The 19,660-nt window shown below is 40.6% G+C and overlaps 1 long non-coding RNA gene across 1 annotated transcript; it reads left to right on the top strand.

Moving 5' to 3' along the window:
- Positions 1 to 861: 861 nt before the first annotated feature.
- Positions 862 to 18,430, top strand: LOC116980194. The gene is made up of 3 exons (XR_004413887.1): positions 862 to 992; positions 16,535 to 16,538; positions 18,419 to 18,430. It is a non-coding gene; the product is annotated as an uncharacterized LOC116980194 (long non-coding RNA).
- Positions 18,431 to 19,660: the final 1,230 nt, after the last annotated feature.

Below are 19,660 nucleotides of genomic sequence, written 5' to 3'. Positions count from 1 at the left end.
TGACTTATGAACATAAAAACCTTCAAACATTTATGACAAGCAGCTGAGAAGATTCCAATTTAATAACAAGTAAGAAAGTTTAACTGCATGAAGTTTCAAACCTTCCCCATGTTTTGCCTGAAATCATTGAGTAGTGATTAATCCTGGGTCTGTACCATAAACATGCTATGTTCTCACATCAAAGCATTGCAGTCTGCCTCTGAAAATCATTAAATTAACTTTAATAGGACACAATCTTTAGGCTGAAGGTCTAACCGACCTTTTTGGCATCTCAGCATCAGTATTTCCTGACACAGTTCTGAGAGGATCTATATTCCAGTTTACAATCCTAGGCCAAGCTTCCTGACTGAAGAAGGGTCTGAAGAAGGGTCTCGACCCGAAACGTCACCCATTCCATCTCTCCAGAGATGCTGCCTGTCCCGCTGAGTTACTCCAGCTTTTTGTCTCTATCGTCAGAGCTTCCTGACTATCTGGCCGAGCTGTAGGCCACCATGAAGAATGTGGCCATTTCAGAGCCCTCAGTAATGGAGTCCTCGTTGATTCCAAGCTCAAGGAAAGATAGCACCAAAAATATCTTTCTCAGATCTCCACACACCTTGAGATCCCCTCAGCAGCAATCTGGTTTGCATGGATTCACCACATTAAGAAAGAAGAGCCAGTCAGCCAACAGATATGGTTTGAACCTCACCCACATTTCTGATCATGCCAAAGAACACCTAGTTACAAGGGAATGTTGGGCACTGCCAAGTGTATGGCTTTGGCTTTAGTGCACCTGTAAAATTCAGTTGCCCATTAACGGTGACACAGTGGCATAGTGTTGCCTCACAGCACCACAGACCCGGATCTCGGCAGATGTCTCTGTGGAGTTTGCACGTTCTCCCTGTGGCCATGTGTGCTGCCTCCAAGTGTTCCGGTTTTCTCCCACATCTCAAAGACATGCTGGTTTGTAAGTTAACTAGCCTCTGTAAATCACCCTTAGCGTGTAAGGAGTGGTTGCCTAAATGGGATAACATAGGGCTGGTGTGAACTCAGTGGGACAAAGGTCCTATTTCCAAACTGTGTCTCTAAAGTAAACTAAATAATTCCAAACAGCATCAGTTGTGCCAGTTGAAGGCCACACAGCCGAACAGTACTATGCCACTGCATCCCTAAAGGTAGGAAAGGAAATTCAAAACTATTTAAATTCACTGGTACACAAAAATGCTGGAGAAACTCAGCGGGTGCAGCAGCATCTATGGAGCGAAGGAAATAGGTGACGTTTCGGGCCGAAACCCTTCTTCAGACTGAAGTTAATTTAAATTCACTGCCTTCCACTGAGAGGGAGTAGAATTAGGATGAAAAAAACCCACAAAAACATCTGGAGACAAATATACTGTGCAGCTGTCACCACACAATGCAAGGTTGAGTAAATAGTCCTGTTGACCGATAGTGGGGTTTATTCCAGCAATCTTTGAGGAGGAATAACTTGGGGAAACAATGAAAGTGTAGCTAACAGAAAATGCGGGAAAGATTCAGCAGGTCAGACAACATCGAGAGAAACAGAGTTGACATTTCAATGACTGAGGTTGTGATGAAGATTACCAGAGGTCCCTGCCTGCCCTACAGTGCATTTCCAGCACTTTTTTAGATTTTCAGTACCGGTACACCTTTACAATTTTTGAATGGAAGTAGTACTATTTTAGCAAGACTAGTGGAAAGTGTTATAAGGTCTCCTATCTATTCTACCTATTCATTTTCTCCAGAGATGCTGTCTGACCCGCTGAGTTGCTCCAGCTTTTTGTGCCTAAATTCAGTTTAAACCAGCATCTGCAGTTCCTTCTTACACATTCTATCTCTCTACTTCTCAAAGTCAAAGTCAAAGTAGCCTTTATTGTCATTCAGACCTTGCGGTCTGAATGAAATTTTGTTGCCTTGCAGTCCTGCATATAGTAAAAAATGACAAAAACACACAATAAACACAAATTAACATCCACCACAGTGAGTTTACTAGGCACCTCCTCACTGTGATGGAAGGCAAAAGTCTTAAGTCTTTGTCTCTTCCCTTCTTATTCTCCCTCTGCGCCGAGGCGTTCCAGGCTTCGGATGTTGTGACCCCACCGGGTGATGGTAAGTAATGTCAGTCCCGTGGCTGAATCCAAGCTCCACGAACGGGCCGGTTCAACTCCGCGGCCCAGGGTGGTCGAAGCCGCCGAAGCAAGGTACTTGCCCAGATTCTTGGGAAGGTCACTGTCCACCAAATTAAGACTCCTGGGTGTTTTCCCTTCATGAAGGATCCCAGTAAAAGCCAGATATCCTATTCAGGTGAGCTCAAAGCCTAAACCTTCCGGATGCACAAAGTTATACAGAACAACTTATTTCAAAAGCTTTTTGCTCCACTTTTCTCAACACAGTCCATTGTTTAGTACTGTCCGACAAAGAGAAAAAAAAACGAAGTGTCTACCCTAAAGCAGAAGCAAGCTGAATAAGATTTCTGCTTGTGTATATACTGAGAAGGCCAAGACTCAATATGCAATCAGGATAGGAAGGTTCAGATGAAGAGTGGGTGGATTGAGGAAGTGACCATGAAAGAAACTACTGATTCTGCAAAGTCTGTTAATAAATACAGGAAATCTGCTGTGAAAAGAGCAAAGAATAAGAATGTGTACGTGACTGGCATGAAAAGGCGAAGTAGTCAAGTGCCCTGTTGTTATGGATGGTAAAATAAGTGATATTGGGAGGGGGTGGATTGGAAATGGACTACGGAGGCCATATGTTCCTCTCGGAGGTTGGAGACACTCACTCACCTTACTATTATAGAGTTATAGAATAATCCAGCACAGAAACAAGCCCTTCGGTGCAACTCATCCATGCCGACCAATTTCCCTATTAGCTAGTCCGATTTGCCTGTGCTTAGCCGATTTCGTTCTAAACCATACCCATCCATGTAATTGTCCAAATGTCCTTTAAACAGTGTAAATGTACCTGCTTCCATCACTATCTCTAGCAACCTGCTCCACATAACCAACCACCTTCTAGGTGAAAAACATGCCCCTCATGTACCCTTGAAATCTGTCCCCTCTCACCTTAAATCTAGTTTTGGACTTTCATACCATGGGGCCAAAGACTGTGACCATTCACTGTATATATAACCATTCACTGTGTCTACTACTCCAAGGCACAAGCTAGTTGAATAACATTTATGCTTGTATATTGTATATTGAGAGGGCCTAGCACCAATATGCAATCAGGATGAAGTGGATCAGGAGGTGCTGGATAAAGTAGGTGAATTAACCATAAAATAAAGTATTGATTCTGCAGAGACTGTTAGGAAATACATGAAATACACATTTACCTTATGAAAGTTGTTCTTGTGAGCTCACTGGTATAACTTAATCCACCTGACGACAATTTAGAGTTTACACTTGCTTCACATATTACACTCTTTTCAAATCCACCTGTGATTAAATTTAGTACAATATCTAATGGTACTTTATGAAGTATTTCATAATCATTTTTTTTAAATGTTGATCAGAGGAGCTATAAAAGTACTCAAAATTAGAACAATGCATTGATTTCACACTGGAGAGCCACACTTCAAGGCTAAAGGGTGTAATTAGCATGTCCTTATTTCACACCTTTCCTTCAAGAGTAGTCCCTTGGTAAGAGGCAAATGTTTTATAATGAGCTTTATTGCAAAGTGGGCACAATTTTCTATTACTTTGGAAGAGTCTGGGTCTTTGATGGTAAATCTGTCAAAAACCAAGTTCAAGTTTTTAATATTTATTGGTCATTTTTAGAGTTTTTTTTCAGGCTGGCAATGATTTGAGGTACTGTAATGAAACTCAGGATATGGGTTTGTCTGAGAAGGTACATTAGGGGGCTTGCATTGGAGTTTGTGGATCATTCCAAAGAAGGTATTATAGGTCATGGAGTGTGAGGTGATATTTGAGAGCCAACTCTTCAAATCTGGCACTTGTGAAGTCGTGAACACTGTTTGGTGCTATCCTTCTGGTCACAGGCTCTGTTCTGCTGTGAGGTTCTTGTGAATTCTAACTGTGCTAGAGAGCAGAGACTTGGCAAATGCTCAAGAGCACAGACCTCAGAGGGTTAGTGGCTTGTTTTAAGCTCCACATACTCTTTGTGAAGTTTATGAAGGATGAATGTTCTTAAAAAGTAACACACTCGGATTTAGAAGTAATTAATTGCAAAGATAGACAAACCAGCATCTGCAGTTCCTTGTCATGATATTAATTAATTGCAGTTCATCAGTCCTCAAAAGTTTAGATTTTTAAAGAGAATAAATAGCAACATTATTTTAAGGATTGATTTGGCAAATACTACAGTTGTTATTGCTTGTAGTATTTGCCACAGAAGGTAGTTGAGGCCAGTTCATTGGCTATATTTAAGAGGGAGTTAGATGTGGCCCTTGTGGCTAAAGGGATCAGGGGGTATGGAGAGAAGGCAGGGATGGGATACTGAGTTGGATGATCAGCCATGATCATATTGAATGGCGGTGCAGGCTCGAAGGGCCGAATGGCCTACTCCTGCACCTATTTTCTATGTTTCTATGTTTTTATGTTGTGTTAGTTGTTTTCCAACCAGTTTGGCTGGTTAGAGAACAACATTATCTGAATTTCTAATGCTATTGTACTCCCCCAAAGTGTGTCAAATATTACACCAGTGGATGAAACAGTAACTCGGGCCAATAATATGCTTAAACCTAGAAAGGTCAGAAAGCGGATGAACAAAGTATATTCTTGGTGTCACTTATTAATTTATCCTGAATGATAGCAATCGACTTTTTCTCTGCCATTAGCTGATTAAGAACTTTTGTCGTGATAAATTACCACAGAATGTGGAATTACTATAGGATTATGTCATCATGAGTCTGCAAGCTGAAGGCTTCAATTCTTGTTCTCAGCTGCCAAAATACTGTGCACAACAATATCCAGCACAGAAAGAACCACACAGTCCTTTTGGAAGTAGAAAGTTGTATGCATATTAATGAGTGCCGAAGTCCCCTCTCGACAACAAGTTGCAGCACTCACTGTGTCATAGGTCAAGGCAGTGATTCTGAATAGGACTGATCATTATCTATCCATCTCCAGCCAGATGAGAATGTGGCATAGTCTCATTAAAGAAATGTTTGTTCCGGCATCAGTGAAACAAGTAAGCAACCTCAATGTGCATGAGATCAGCACTGACTTTTAATTAAATGTCAGATAAATCTCTTTTGCTTTGCGAACAAATCTACTCAACAAAGAAAAAAATAATCTCTCTGGGAATTTAAGCTATCTGCAACTAGTACCAGCAAACAAGCAGTGTCCCACATCCCACCTCTGTTCGAATTAAACACTCCTCTCTTTCACGATACTGGATTTTTGAATAGCTCATGCTGTTTTCACTAGTACTCCATTGGAGTACAAAACTACACTAAAAAGTAAACCGCACCAAACACGTCCACTCCAATATTTTTTTGAATAAAAACCAAATCATCCAAAGCAAATTCAAAAAATAAACAACAAAGAGATGTAAATTTCTCTCAATGTATAATTTTTCCAATATAATTCTAGCTGAGTACCATCATAATATTTCATTTCTGCAGTGTCATCAACAAGAAACCACAGTGAGATCCTAACATGAGATTACAAAAATCTAAATGGACCTACCTATCCAGATCCAAAACCTCTCTCACAACATTCCTTCCAACAACACAGTGGATAGTGGATATGTTCACAAAATAGGATAGGTTTATAAGCTGAAATTCAGTTGAAACCAATTTGTAACTTCACTTTTATTGTACAAGTGACAAATGGTCAACTATCCAAAAGCTCAATGCATGAATGAATACTTTATTGTCACATGTGACAAGTCACAGTGAAATTCTTCATTTTGCATACCCAAGGTTTGTCTGCATAGAACACATAGGAATGTTTTTTTAAATTCTGTCTGAAGAAGGGTCTCGACCCAAAATGTCACCCATTCCTTCTCTCCAGAGATGCTGCCTGGTCCGCTGAGTTACTCCAGCATTTTGTGTCTATCATCAGTGTAAACTGCATCCGCAGTTCTTTCCGACAAATCTTTAATCAGTTGCCATTGGAGTGTATTCTATTTGTGCTTTTCCATTCATCAATCGATGGAAAATCTTTGGATTCTCACCCATTAATTGTAGTCCTGTAGGTCTGTGTCCAAGATGGCTGCCGTGAAGAGAGAGTGGACGCTGGCGCGCTTTGGCTGCCGCTGCTCTCTCTTCACACTGTGTTTTTGATTTTCTGTTTTTGGATTGAATTCTGTTTTTAATTTGTGTCTCTGTGATGTCTTTTTTACCTGTTCTATTCCGATTATATGTTTTTATTCCGATTACTATGTAAGGTGTCCTTGAGATGTCTGAAAGGCGCCCATTAAATAAAATTTATTATTATTATTATTATAGAAGTATTACACGATTACATTAGTACCAATCATGATTTTCTTGTGTTTGATACTGAAGAAAATTGACTTCCGCAATAAGAATTATGACCTGCTATCATTCCAATTGTCTGCCAATTTTTCATGGGTAAATAACAGGAGCAGAACCTTTTAGCTCCCGGTGAGAAATAAGCTGTTTATATATTAAGCAGTGTGATCAGCCTCCAATATGCAGATGTTATCTAGCCATTAGCAATCTAAATATTAAAACTAAGATTCCATGACAGCTAGTGGCCTAGAAAGTCTGATCTTTTCAGTCTGTCGTTCTAGCAAGTTTATATTCACTTTGTAGATTTTTATGCAAGACTTATCATCAGAAGAAAGCACCACGAGATGGATCAAATAAAAGATTAGTATCCACAAGCAAAACTCACACATCACATACATCAAAGTAGATTTGGCAGCATTTAATAATATACTGTATGCCTTGTTTATAGTTTTGTTACATGTTAATAGGATACTTTTTAAATGATTTGGTCTTGACCAAAATTGTCTTTGCAAAAACAATGTACAGAATTTTACTGCTGCTATTTAATTCAGAAATTGGAGCACGTTAACTTTCAAAGATAATTGCAATTCAGGAATTTAATCTCAGGTTGAATGGCTTGCATTTGTATTGTAAAATGTTTCCCCATCTATCTTGTTAAATGAAACCAAGCAATCAAACAGCACATTTTCACTCCCTTTTCCCAGCTCAGTTCCAATAGGAATAAAAGCCACAAATTACTGGAATTATCCATCTCTGCATTGGACGAGGGCCATTGTATTATTGTGCTTTTTACGTCTATGATCGAAGAGCCAGCAGAAAATACAATGAGCATGTAAGCAAAAGAGAATGACCAATTTCTTACAAATTGCTTTGGTACTCTTTTGCTATTTGTTTGATGACTTTTATATTTACTCCTTGGCGACAAGTGACCACACAATACATTTTCTTTAGTATTCTTGGATGAAATTAATTTGATAAAATTGTATTTGGATTCCACAATGTTGGAATAGCAAAATCAAATACCTTTTGCAAAATGAAAGGCAATCTGTTTGTACCAGCAAACGGTTCCCAGCAACCAACGCTTTCAATTGCTTGTACACCGAGCTTCAACGGGAAAAGGAAAGAAACACCTACAGTAACTGAGAATGAAATGAAAGAGCTCTGAAAAATCAACTAAAAACTGCAATATTGTGATTCTCAAGGCCACAATGCAAATGCACTTCTATTTGTATTGAATAAAGACACTGATGAGGTCAAGGTGAGCTGGGAATTTATACACTGTTTTCTAAAGTGCACTCTTTTTTGTTGAAAAGCAATGTACAAAACAACCAGCATTTGCACGTTTTTGGCCAAATTGAAGTCAGTAAACAGAAGTGTCATTTCATAGGACTATGACACTGATCAACTGATTTTATAATATGTACACTCCTGAACAGCCTTTGCGCTCTGTCACATAACAATTAATAAAACGTTAGTACCATTATTTCCATTTCTAACAATGGAGCTTGTCACTATACTGAGATGAAATCCATCCTTATATTGCAGTGTATTCTACATAAGGTGGAAGCTGTATAGAAATCACTGCAATGCCTTACAAGATACACATAGGGGTTCGACCATCAATTGACAATTACAGTCAGAGGAATGATAGGAAAGTCTGTATACATCACCAAGGAAGACATTTAGCTTTGCTTACAAATTACCTGTAACCATGGCCAATAGCCATGGAGACAAAAACAGATATTGGAATCTGGAGAAAAAGGAAATTGCTGGAAAATTCAGCAGGTCAAGTGGCGGCAAAAAGGATGTGTCGGTGTTTGAGGTCAAAAGTCTTCCTCAGGATGAAGGGGGGGGGGGGGGGGGGGGTGCTGGGGAGCGAGGACAAATGTCCAGTATATAGAAGTAGAAGCATTGTCACAATATACCATGTAGCATTATCCATCATATGTTCTCACCATCTTTTAGATGCAATTTAGCATAACATTGGTAGCTGTCACTTTAAGAACAGTACTACAAGGGTGTTGACCCGAAACGTCACCCATTCCTTCTATCCAGACATGCTGCCTGTTCCCCTGAGTTTTATACATAAAGTATCTTTCTTTGGTAGTTTAAATTATTAACAATGCTCCATTAACCTAAAGAGTGTATGTAACAAATACTGAGAAGAGGAGGCACAACATTAGAATAAAGTAAAAGTATAAATATACAGTATACTGTATATTTATAAGTGTACAAATATACAGATCGCTGGGTTGGACCATTTGGCTTTGGAAATTCTCCCTTATAGAATTCTCAAATCACTACTTAAAAACTTGAGCTAGAGTCATAGAGTCAAAGAGTGAAACAGTGTGGAAACTGGCCCAGCTACACTCATCCCACCTACCAGCATTTGGTCCATATCCCTCCAAACATGTCCTATCCATGTACCTGTCTAACTGCTTCTTAAATGTTGGGATAGTCCCAGCCTCAACTACCTCCTCTGGCAGCTAGTTCCATACACCCACCACCCTTTGTGTGAAAACATTACCCCTCAAATTCCTATTAAATCTTTTCCCCTTCACGTTAAACCTATGTCCTATGGTCCTCGATTCACCTCTGGGCAAGAGACTCTGGGCATCACCCGATCTATTCCTCTCATGATCTTATACACCTCTATAAGATCACCCCACATCGCTCCAAGGAATAGAGTCCCAGACTACTCAACCTCTCCCTATAGCTCAGACCCTCTATTCCTGGCAATATCCTAGTAAATCTTCTCTACACCCTTTCCAGCTTGACAACATCTTTCCTATAACATGGTGCCCAGAACTGAACACAATACTCTAAATCTGGCCTCACCAACGTCTTATGCAACTGCAACATGACCTCCCAACTTCTATGTTCTATGGAATAAAACTTATTGTTTCTAAATTGATGTAAAATTACAATGTGCACTGTTTTCTCAGAAGGCACTCCCCCCCATTACCGAGAGGTTGCCTGTATTTGTTTCTGTAAAAGTTAATTCATGGGATGTGAACATTTTGTCAAGATTGGGCGAGGCAGAGGTAGAGTTGCTGCCTTACAGCAAGAGAGATATGGGTTTAATCCTGACTACGGGTGCTTGTCTGTATGGAATTTATACTTTCTCCTCGTGACCTGCGCGGTTTTCTCCGAGATCTTCGGTTTCCTCCCACACTCTGAAGACGTACAGGTTTATGTGAATTGGCTTGGTATAAATTCTAAATTGTCCCTAGTGTGTGTGGGATTGTGTTAGTGTAAAAGACCAAAGTACTAATGATGAGGTGTCTTCTTGAACATCAGCAGTCGTGCTGATAAAGATCCTTCCACAGTGCTGATGAGCAGGATTTCCATGATGTAGGCCGAGCAGCAATGAAGGACCAGACAATATATTTCCAAGTCTCCTGGAGGGGTGCCCCTAGGTGGTGACATCCCCATGTGCTTGCTGCTCATATCCTTGCCCTGCCCTTATCCTTCATGAATGCTAGCTTGTGAAGTAATATTGGAAACATCATGGTGAGTATTTGCTATCAATTTAGTAGTCTGTATGGTAGTGAACAGCAGGAGACGCTAGTAACTGATACATCTTCAGAAATAGGGTGTAACATTAATCCTGAATTTCCCAGTGAGTAGAAAAAGTTCAACTGTAACATTTTTTTGTTCCTCATCGCTAAAATTAATTATTCCCATCTAATGCAAGGAAATGACTACCCACTACACTCCAGCATAGTTTTATAGCAGTGGCCTATGTCCCACAGGGCACTGTTTCTGAACCTGCACCCGATGTATTGTCTTTTGTTTCTCCAAAAGAACACCAGTCATTTAAAAATGTAGCCGCTGGAGCTGACATTTAGTGAAGTCATGGTTTGGCCCAGATCAGCAGCCTGTGTGGTAAACCTCCGTACCAGTCTGATTATGCTGGCAAGCTCTCCTTCCCCACCCACACACTCTGCAGGCTAATTTTTGTCTCACTGCCCCGAATGAAAGAAGTCCTTTTATAAAAGTCCAGCCACTGGCACACTGCCTTTTTCATGGACCAAACTAACTGTCATCTTGGATGTAACAAATTAGTGCATTCGCAGAATAATAATTAGAGCAAACATGAACATGCCATTGTTTTGCTTGTATAATAGAGTAACCGTTTGTTGGCCATGTGACTTTTCCAGCTTTTCTATGACAAACAAAGGATTTCTGAGTCAAGGCTGCTTACTCACCAAAGGATACATCCTCCAGAATAAAAACAAATTGACTGGGCAAAGTAACTCTATCATTTGTGGTTGTGTCGTTTCTCTTAAGACCAACAAAATCTGAAAAATATTGGCTCCATGTTTTTAATTCGGTACTTAATTGAAATGAGAAATGCAAGTTACAGCATCGGACACAATTAAAATTACGCAGGAAGCACACAGTTCCATTTCAGGAGTGTGTTACTGTGTCGATGCATACGTTATCCAAATACAGTAGAAACAATTAAAAGATAAATAGGTCAAATTCAACTTCAACGGGAGTGAAAAATAATTGACAGTGGTTTATCTGCCTCACACGTACCGTGATATTGCTCTCCATTGAGAGTGAATGAGGGGAGAAACTGAATGAAGAGATAAATGATTCAAATAACAAAGTATAAGAAGAAGACTTTAGCCTCAATAAATGATCTGATCGGATGTGGATGTCATTGGCAGTACAGCATTTATTGCCCAAATTGATATGTCCTTCTGGTGAAGGTCTTCCTAATGATGTTCTTTGCCAGGGTTCACTCATTTGAATCCCCACCAAAGATTACACTCACTCTCTTGGTCAAAAGTTGTGTGCTTTTAGTACTTATTATTCTTGCCTATTTTCCAACATTTTGTTCCAGAAATCACGTCCAGATTGACATAAAAAGCTGGAGTAACTCAGCGGGCCAGGCAGCATCTCTGGAGAGAAGGAATGAAGAAGGGTCTTGAGCCAAAATGTCATCCATTCCTTCTCTCCAGAGATGCTGCCTGTCCCGCTCAGTTACTCCAGCATTTTGTGTCTATCCTCGGTTTAAACCAGCATCTGCAGTTCCTTCCTACACATTCAGTCATATCCGATTGTTTGTCATTTAATTGAATGCAAAACAATTGTGTTAAATATAAATATCTAAAACTGTACAAGTATTCTTCATCGCTTTATCGTCAGTGGAAATCTTTGGCCACTCGGGCAAATGGTGTACAAGTACCAACAGCAGTTTTACTCATTTTCTAAACTTTGTTGCGGATCAGAGAACAAAATGTATAGGAATACAATGTTATGTGCAACTATCAGCCAATACACTTGGACCCATTTTAAAATTTGTATCTAAATCTAAATTTCAACTACCCCATCATCACCTCACCTCACCTTCCTTGATTTGAAACTACAAAATCAGGATTTGGACTGAAGAAGTCTGAAGAAGGGTCTCGACCAGAAACCTCAGCTATTCCTTTCCTCTCGAGATGCTGTCTGACCTGCTCCGTCACTCCAGCTTTTTGTGTCTATCTTTGGTTTAAACCAGCATCTGCAGTTCCTTCCTATACACAACCTGTTTATTAACTCACATTGCTTCATGTATCTTCATCATGACTGATGAATCCAGGTGAAAAGTCATGTAAATTATATACCTGCAGCATAGTGTTATTTTAACATATATTCCAGCCTTAACTCCTTTTGCTGCAAAGCAGATCCATGCAGGGCCGGATTTAGATGAAGAGGCTATTCCACGTGAGGCCCCTCCCAATCCCCCACCCCCACGACGAGAGGAAGATGGAGTCCACCAGATTGACACTGATGTGCATCCGAGCGTGGCCAATGGGATAAGGGCTGGAAAGCTGCGCTTTTTATTTATTGCCAGTGCTAGTGTCGAGTTATCAACTTAAAACACTATTATTCTGAAATGGAGGGCAAGGAAAATTACTGAAGTGTTGTTTAGAGACTAAAGTGCGTTGTGACAGCATATGTAAGAAAGGCCTATGAGAGTGTCAAAAATATTATATACCAGGCCCGTACAAAGCTTTTCAAAAAGGGGGGCGGCATGGCAGTATTATAAAAATGTTATGTGAAATAAGTGCACGCAGCGCATATCACAAGCGCAAAGCTCAAAGTCCCTTGCAGCCAGGGTCCAGGACCCGCTTAAGGGCCCTGGAAGCTCTGGGGTTTCAGATGCTCTTTGGTGCATTCTGAGCCTTATTTTGGAGCTTTTTTGCACCAACTTTATGACCAATATTTCAGAATTAATTATGGTTGAGTCAAGATTAATGAGTGGTTGGAATGGGATGATTGGGGTCATTGTTGTATACATTTTTAAAATCAAGAATTGAAGTTGTCCTTGTTTTAATAATCAAGGTACTGTAAAATGGTACAAAGGAGCATGCAAACACTGCAAATAAAATACTGTAAGTTTTTGCAGTAAATAAAACCTTTTTTTAGAAAATGTTTTGTGTGTTGTTTCGATTGCCTGTTACTGTTCGACTGTGTTAGTGTGTGCACATTAAAGATATGATGCAAAAAGAAAGACGCAAACTATGGAATTCATATTTTTCAGTATTGTTATCAAGGAAAAGAAAGCAGTTACAATTGTTTGATATTATTCATATGGAGGAGAAAATATAATTGCTCAAAAACCTACCTTAATTTTGCAATCTCACTAAAGGTAAGCCCCCTTTCCCTCTCCCCCCTCCTCCTTCCCTCTCCCTCTCCCTCCACCTCTCTCTCTGTCCTCATCTCTCTCTCTCCCCCCCTTCCCCCCTCCCCCTTTCTTTCTCCCCCCTCTCTCTCTCTCCCCCCCCCCACCCCTCACTCTCTCTCCCCCCTCTGTCTCTCCCCCCTTCTGTCTCTCCCCCCTTCTGTCTCTCCCCCTCTCACATCCCCCCCCTCTCTCCCTCCCTTCCCCTATCTCCCTCCCCCCACGCAGCGAGGCTCCAACTCCGCGCCGCAGACACCACAGACACCGCAGACACAACGCAATATTCCACTACTTACCTCGAGTAGACACAAGGCCCCCCCAGATTTTGAGGCCCTAGGCTTCAGCCTATGAAGCCTATAGGTAAATCCGGCCCTGGATCCACGTCAACCTTTTTTTGTTACAAGAAAAATCCATGCAGATTTGCAGAGATCAGCTCCAATTTAAGACCAACTTATTTGCAGACAATTGAGAATTAAGAGAGTTCCACTGTAATCAGCTTTGGTGACCTTAATTTGTGACTAGTCTATTCATCTTTTCTTTTTGCATTCAAACAATGAATCCTTTAACGCAGTGCACACTTAATATCTCCATGTATATACTACAGACTGATTTGAAGGTTCCACAGTCAATAGACAAAACATAGATTGTATACAGCTTTCACATTACAGGAAGTAAAATGACCTTTATGCGCTCCAGTTGCAGAGACAGCGACAATTACATATGTAATGAGAACATGCAATAATAATTTTTGTGCCATTATTTACAATTAAAAAAAATATTTAAATATATTCAAATAGGGTTACTACTACGTTAAACTTATAAAGGGCCACTATCAAAAGAACAGAATCCAAGCCAAATTACTTTGAAAACATAATCCACAAAAACTGCCTGAAAGTTCATTAATAAAAAGCTTAGACACACACCACTACCCAAAGTACCCACCAGCCTGCACCCTCAAGCACCTCTTGCCCCACTTGTGGCAGAGTCAGTGGGTCCCATATTGGCCTTATTCATCACTTCAGAGACTGGTGTGGATACAAGTCATCCACGCCTCCAAGGTACAGTGTAATTAAAGATATATCAAAACAATCATAGAGCTTCCAAATGTACATAATGGCATAGAGCCCTACTTATCTATGGTCAGGCAAGAGTTGTGAGAACATCTACTATCTTAGACCATTACAAATATCTGTGCGGGTATGCCAAAAGCAGGTAAAAGCCTGTGGAATCCAGTGAGCAAAGATTTTCCACTTAGTCTTCAGCAAGAAGTTACCTCCAAAGTTAAGGTGTTGCTTTCACGTTGACACTATAACTGAAGACTCTCTTGTGGGGCACTGCATAGGAAAGAACCTGCTTCATAGCCAATTAATTATTTTTGAATTTTAATCTCAGCTGTTTTGTCTGATAAATGCAGCACCCAATCTTAGATGAATGGCCACTACAATCTCACATTACGGCTGTTTTAGAACTTTCCCATCTTCCTGAAGAGACTACACACACTAGCCCTTAGAGCTTGAAATCATAACCTTCCCACCATCAGTTATACAGTGATCGTTAACATATTCATAATCACACAGTATTACTGAAGTTTGTTAAATGTTTCCTTTCCATTTGAATTTAAGTCTTAATTTTGACATATTCTACAGCCTTAAGCTGTTTGTACATTCACAAAGTGAATTTTCTGAAACCATGCACACATTACATGCGTATATCACTTATCAGACAATACCTTTGGCTGAATCTCATAACAATGTAGGTCAGTAGAAATAATTATTATTTTCTTTTAAGTCTTTTTGGTGGGATTTCCTCATCACATCACAGAATAGTGACATGACATTCTGGAAAAGGATTTCACGCAACCATTACACGTCCTTTTACATTAAGCACATATCTTTGCAGTATTGACATTGTCAGCTAATGAATTATGTATTAACACATTATTTTCCAATCAAAATGAATGTAGGTTATATTTAATATATATTCTCACAGGTGTGTAAGGGCATGCGGTTGGCATCATTTTAAAATTGTAATCATCTTTTGAGTATTGTAATGGTGTGACCTACTGCAAAATTGATAGCAGCAAATTTAAGCCGCAGTGATAAAAATACTTATCTAAAAATAATGTGGTTAGTAATAATTGCAGTTTCTTTTATTTACAGAGTAAAACAGATCACACAAAAAGTGTGTTTCAGAAGCATGCTCCAAAATTAATTAGGAATGGTATTTTCTTACTGATTTTTGAAAAAATCTCAATTATAATGCTTTTCCATCAGTACGGTAACTATGGAAATTAGATTAATTGTACCAAAGGATTACTGAATTTCTTTTGAAATTTGTGCCTACTGCCACTTCCTAATTAAAAATGTAATTTACTGAAATGTCATCATAAACACAGATTAAAGTAAAAGAACAGAATTTGTCGAGAGAACAAAATTTCTTGAATATTACCTTATATACTGATCACCACTTGTCCATATAGTCCTCATGCAGCATGCTTTCTGCTGATGGAGAACAACCACACTGGGAAAAAGGGCCACACAGAAATCTTAATACATTCCTATTAATTAAACTTTGTTCATAGAAATCTGCAGGAAACATCGGTATTTATTATTGGCTAGCTTTAGGCATTCAGGCCATTAGCTGCAGGATAGTATGGACACATAGTCATACCATATTTACATTTTCACTAATGTAAGAACATACGATGGAAGTAAAATATGAGAAAATAAATTATACTGATATAAATTGTGGACATTAATAAGATAGCTGATGGTAAATAATCTTACTGCTTCTGGGTACCATTTGGGCTCTAGTGTTCCACTAATTTTATTTGTGCATTGTGGCGCAGCGCTAGAGTTGTTGCCTTACAGCACTTGCAACGCCAGAGACCCAGGTTCGATCCCGACTACGGGTGCTGGCTGTATGGAGTTTATACGTTCTCTCTGTGACCTGCGTGGATTTTCTCCGAGATCTTCGGTTTCCTCCCACACTCCAAAGACGTACAGGTTTGCAGGTTAATTGGCTTGGTAAGTGTAAAAATTGTCCCGAGAGTGTGTACGTGCGGGAAAGCTGCACCGCGCTGTATCTCTAAACTAAACTAAACTTTGCATCTGTTCAGCTCACAAAGGACAAATTCTATTCTTTACAACTTTGGGTTAATGTCGATCTCTCAATTTCTATCCTGACACTGCAGACATCATGTGATGTACATTTAAGAATCCTTTAGGATGTTTCATACAAACTATGAACAGTCTAAATAATGAAAAGAAAATATCTTTCATGGAGCAGAGCAATGATGAATTAGCAGAGGCTGAGACAGAGACATTGGTTGTATGATCACAGGTAAACATATTGGCTATTCATTAAGATGAAGAGAAAGATTGAAGTGTGGATAATGAGAGAGAAAACCAAGCTAGGATGGTGGATGTGGATGGGTAAAATAAAATAGAAATGTCAAGGATTTCTAGAATGGATGACAGCCTTTGCAAGTACAAAGGACAGTCCAGAAGTGTTTACTGCCTACCTGGTGTCAAAGAAGGGATACTTCCAAACAGCTAGAGTGGTTGTAGTCCTAACTATGGTAAGAACAGAGTAAATTTAAAGTCAGCATCTTGAAGTTAAAAATCAGTGTATAATTTCTTGAGCAACGTGCAAATTACGACGAGCAACTCGTGGCGAATAGGATGATTTAGGAAGAGCAATTTAGGAATGGGATGATTTAGAAAGATGATGCTGGCAGCCTCAAAAAGGCTGCCAGCAACATCAAGGATCCACACCATCCTGGCCGCTCACTCATCTCCCCGCTGCCTTCAGGTAGAAGGTACAGGAGCCTGAAATCTGCAACATCCAGGTTCAGGAATAGCTACTTCCCCACAGCCATCAGGCTATTAAACTCAACTCAAACAAAACTCTGATCATTAATAGCCCATTGCACTTTATCTGCTTATTTATGTGTGTATATATGGACACACTGATCTGTTCTGTATTCATGCCTACTATATTCTGTTGTGCTGAAGCAAAGCAAGAATTTCATTGTCCTATCTGGGACACATGACAATAAACTCTCTTGAATCTTGAATCTTGAATTCCTTGTCATTGGAACCGATGCCATCTATGGCACAGCAGCAACTGTAGTGCAGGATCACCTGAACCAGAATGGGGCGTGTCCCCCTTGATGGGATCAAGTTCAAGTTCAAGTTTGCGTTTATTGTCACATGCACCAGTTATGGTAGAGTGATATTTGAGAGCCATACTAAATGAAGAGCAACAATACACACAGCCACATAAAACAAAATTTAACATAAACATTTACCACAGTGGAATCAACATTCCATACTGTGATAGAAGGCAATAAAGTTCAGTCATCTTCTTCCTTGTCCAGCTGTGGTCAGGGCCTTTGATCCTTCAGCACTTGCCGCTGAAGACAGTCCGATGTTCAAGCCCTCGAGTCGGGATGATCAAAACTCCGGCGTCGGGACGGATCCGAACACTCCGTGGCACGGAGCTCCCGAGTTGGCTTCTTACCAGAGACAAAGTTCACCGGCCCCGCGATCGGAGCACTTTTGCTAGCGATCTTCGGCAAAGGATTGCAGACTCCACAATGGTAAGTCCGCGCCATGCCGGTCTTCAGGAAAGTCCGCACCACTCCACGTTGTTCGGCCACAGGGGGGGGGGGGCAGAGATGCGACACGGAGAAAAATCGCATCTCCGTCGAGGTAAGTGACTGAAAAAAAGATTCCCCTGATCCGCCCCCCCCCACATAAAACATACCAAGAAACATTGAAACATACATTTAAGACGTACTTAAAATAATAAAAATAGAAAGTAGGGAAAGGTTTTAAACCGGAAAGGTTGTTGGTTGGGGATTTATAGACTTCAATGAGGAAGCTACAGGAAATGAAAAAGGCCTAAATACAAATGAAATGAGCAAATAAATTAGTTTTATTGGTGAGGTCTGAGGGGCAACATTTTCACACAGAACTTTGCAGAGCAAGCTACCAGAGGAGGCGGCAGAAGCAGGTATAATCAGTGTTTAAAATACATTTGGGAAAATACATGGTTAGGAAAGGAATAGAGGCTACTGGGTCAAATGTAGGAACATGGAATTGAGATGGATAGTGTGGCAGCATCCTCTCCCTCTGATGCTGCTCTGATCCCCACCATGGGCTGACAGGAGAGACCAATCCACAGCAGCATTGGGAATGGCTGGGTCCAATTTGGCCACCTGCACCTTGTCAGCCAATCCCTGGAAAACCCAGGCATTGTAGCCAGTGGAGAGAAGGGGAAAGAAGAAGCTTAAGAGAAAGTGGGAGAGAGAAGAAGAAGAATGAAGAAAGAGAGTGTTAGAGAAAGTAGGGAGCCTCCCTGCTGGCTGTGGCGGGTTCGAGGAAGACTGAGACAAACCCAATGCCATAAGTGCCACTGTGTGATCAAGACTGAGCTGCCGGGAAGAAACCCTAGACACCCATCGCCTCTACTGAGGCTAAGACTAAGTGGGGCCTGGGGCAAGCCTGGGACGCAGGTGCCTCTTCCGGATGGACTGTGCACACACGCAGAGGTAAAGGCTGAGCCTCCAGGATAAACCTTAGACTGCCAGTGCCTCCTCTCGAGGCAAGGGTGAATGAACTGATGAAGAAACCTGAGATAACTATGCCTCCTCCTTTGAATACCAAGACTGACTGACCCGAGATCGCCAGTGCCACCACATGTGTGCCCTGATGGCAAGGGACAGTGCCCCATGTGGTCCTGGACGTTCTTACCACTGTAAATAAAATATATATGTCAGTTCACCATCTCAACATCTTCAGCTTTGGAATTCAGTCCATTATTTAGATCAAGCTATGATAATATCTGGTCAAGTTGACCTGCTGAAACTTAATCTTCTGTGAGCGAATTATTGAAGAAAAATTGCTGCTTGTTAGCAAGATCAACAACCCTTGTTATCACCTTGCTGAGTGAGAGTAAATTGATTGAGTTGTAATTAGCCATCTTGGATCTGACCTGTTTTTTTCTCATTGTCAGGTTCATGCCAGTGTTATTTCTCTCATGAACTACCCAAGCTACAGATGCAACTGGCTCTGATTCAATGATTCAATGATATGTTATTGTCACATGTATCTAGGTACAGTGAAATGCTTTGTTTTGCATACAACCCGGTAAAACCATGCAGGAGACCTCAACGAGGCAGTTCATAGATGATAGGTGCAGAATTGGGCCACCCGGCCCATCAAGTCAACTCCGCTATTTAATCATGGCTGATCTAACTCAACCCCATTCTTGTGCCTTCTCCCCATAACCACTGACATCTGTGGGACACAAGTTTCTGATGCCAATGTTACAAAAGTTCACCAAATAGTCCTATCTTCTGCCCACCACCTTACATGGCAGCAGGTGGCCCCCTGCTGAAGTTCCCAATCGTTTCCGGCAGTGGAGGCCGATTCACTGGATGCATTCAAGAGAGAATTAGATAGAGCTCTTAGGGCTAACAGAATAGTAAGATTAAACGAGAATTTACCAGTTTGAAGTTTGATCTGTATTTTATG

The sequence above is a fragment of the Amblyraja radiata genome, chromosome 13 (assembly GCF_010909765.2).
Source record: "Amblyraja radiata isolate CabotCenter1 chromosome 13, sAmbRad1.1.pri, whole genome shotgun sequence".
NCBI lineage: Eukaryota > Metazoa > Chordata > Chondrichthyes > Rajiformes > Rajidae > Amblyraja > Amblyraja radiata.
This window is presented reverse-complemented; position numbering and strand designations above follow the sequence as displayed.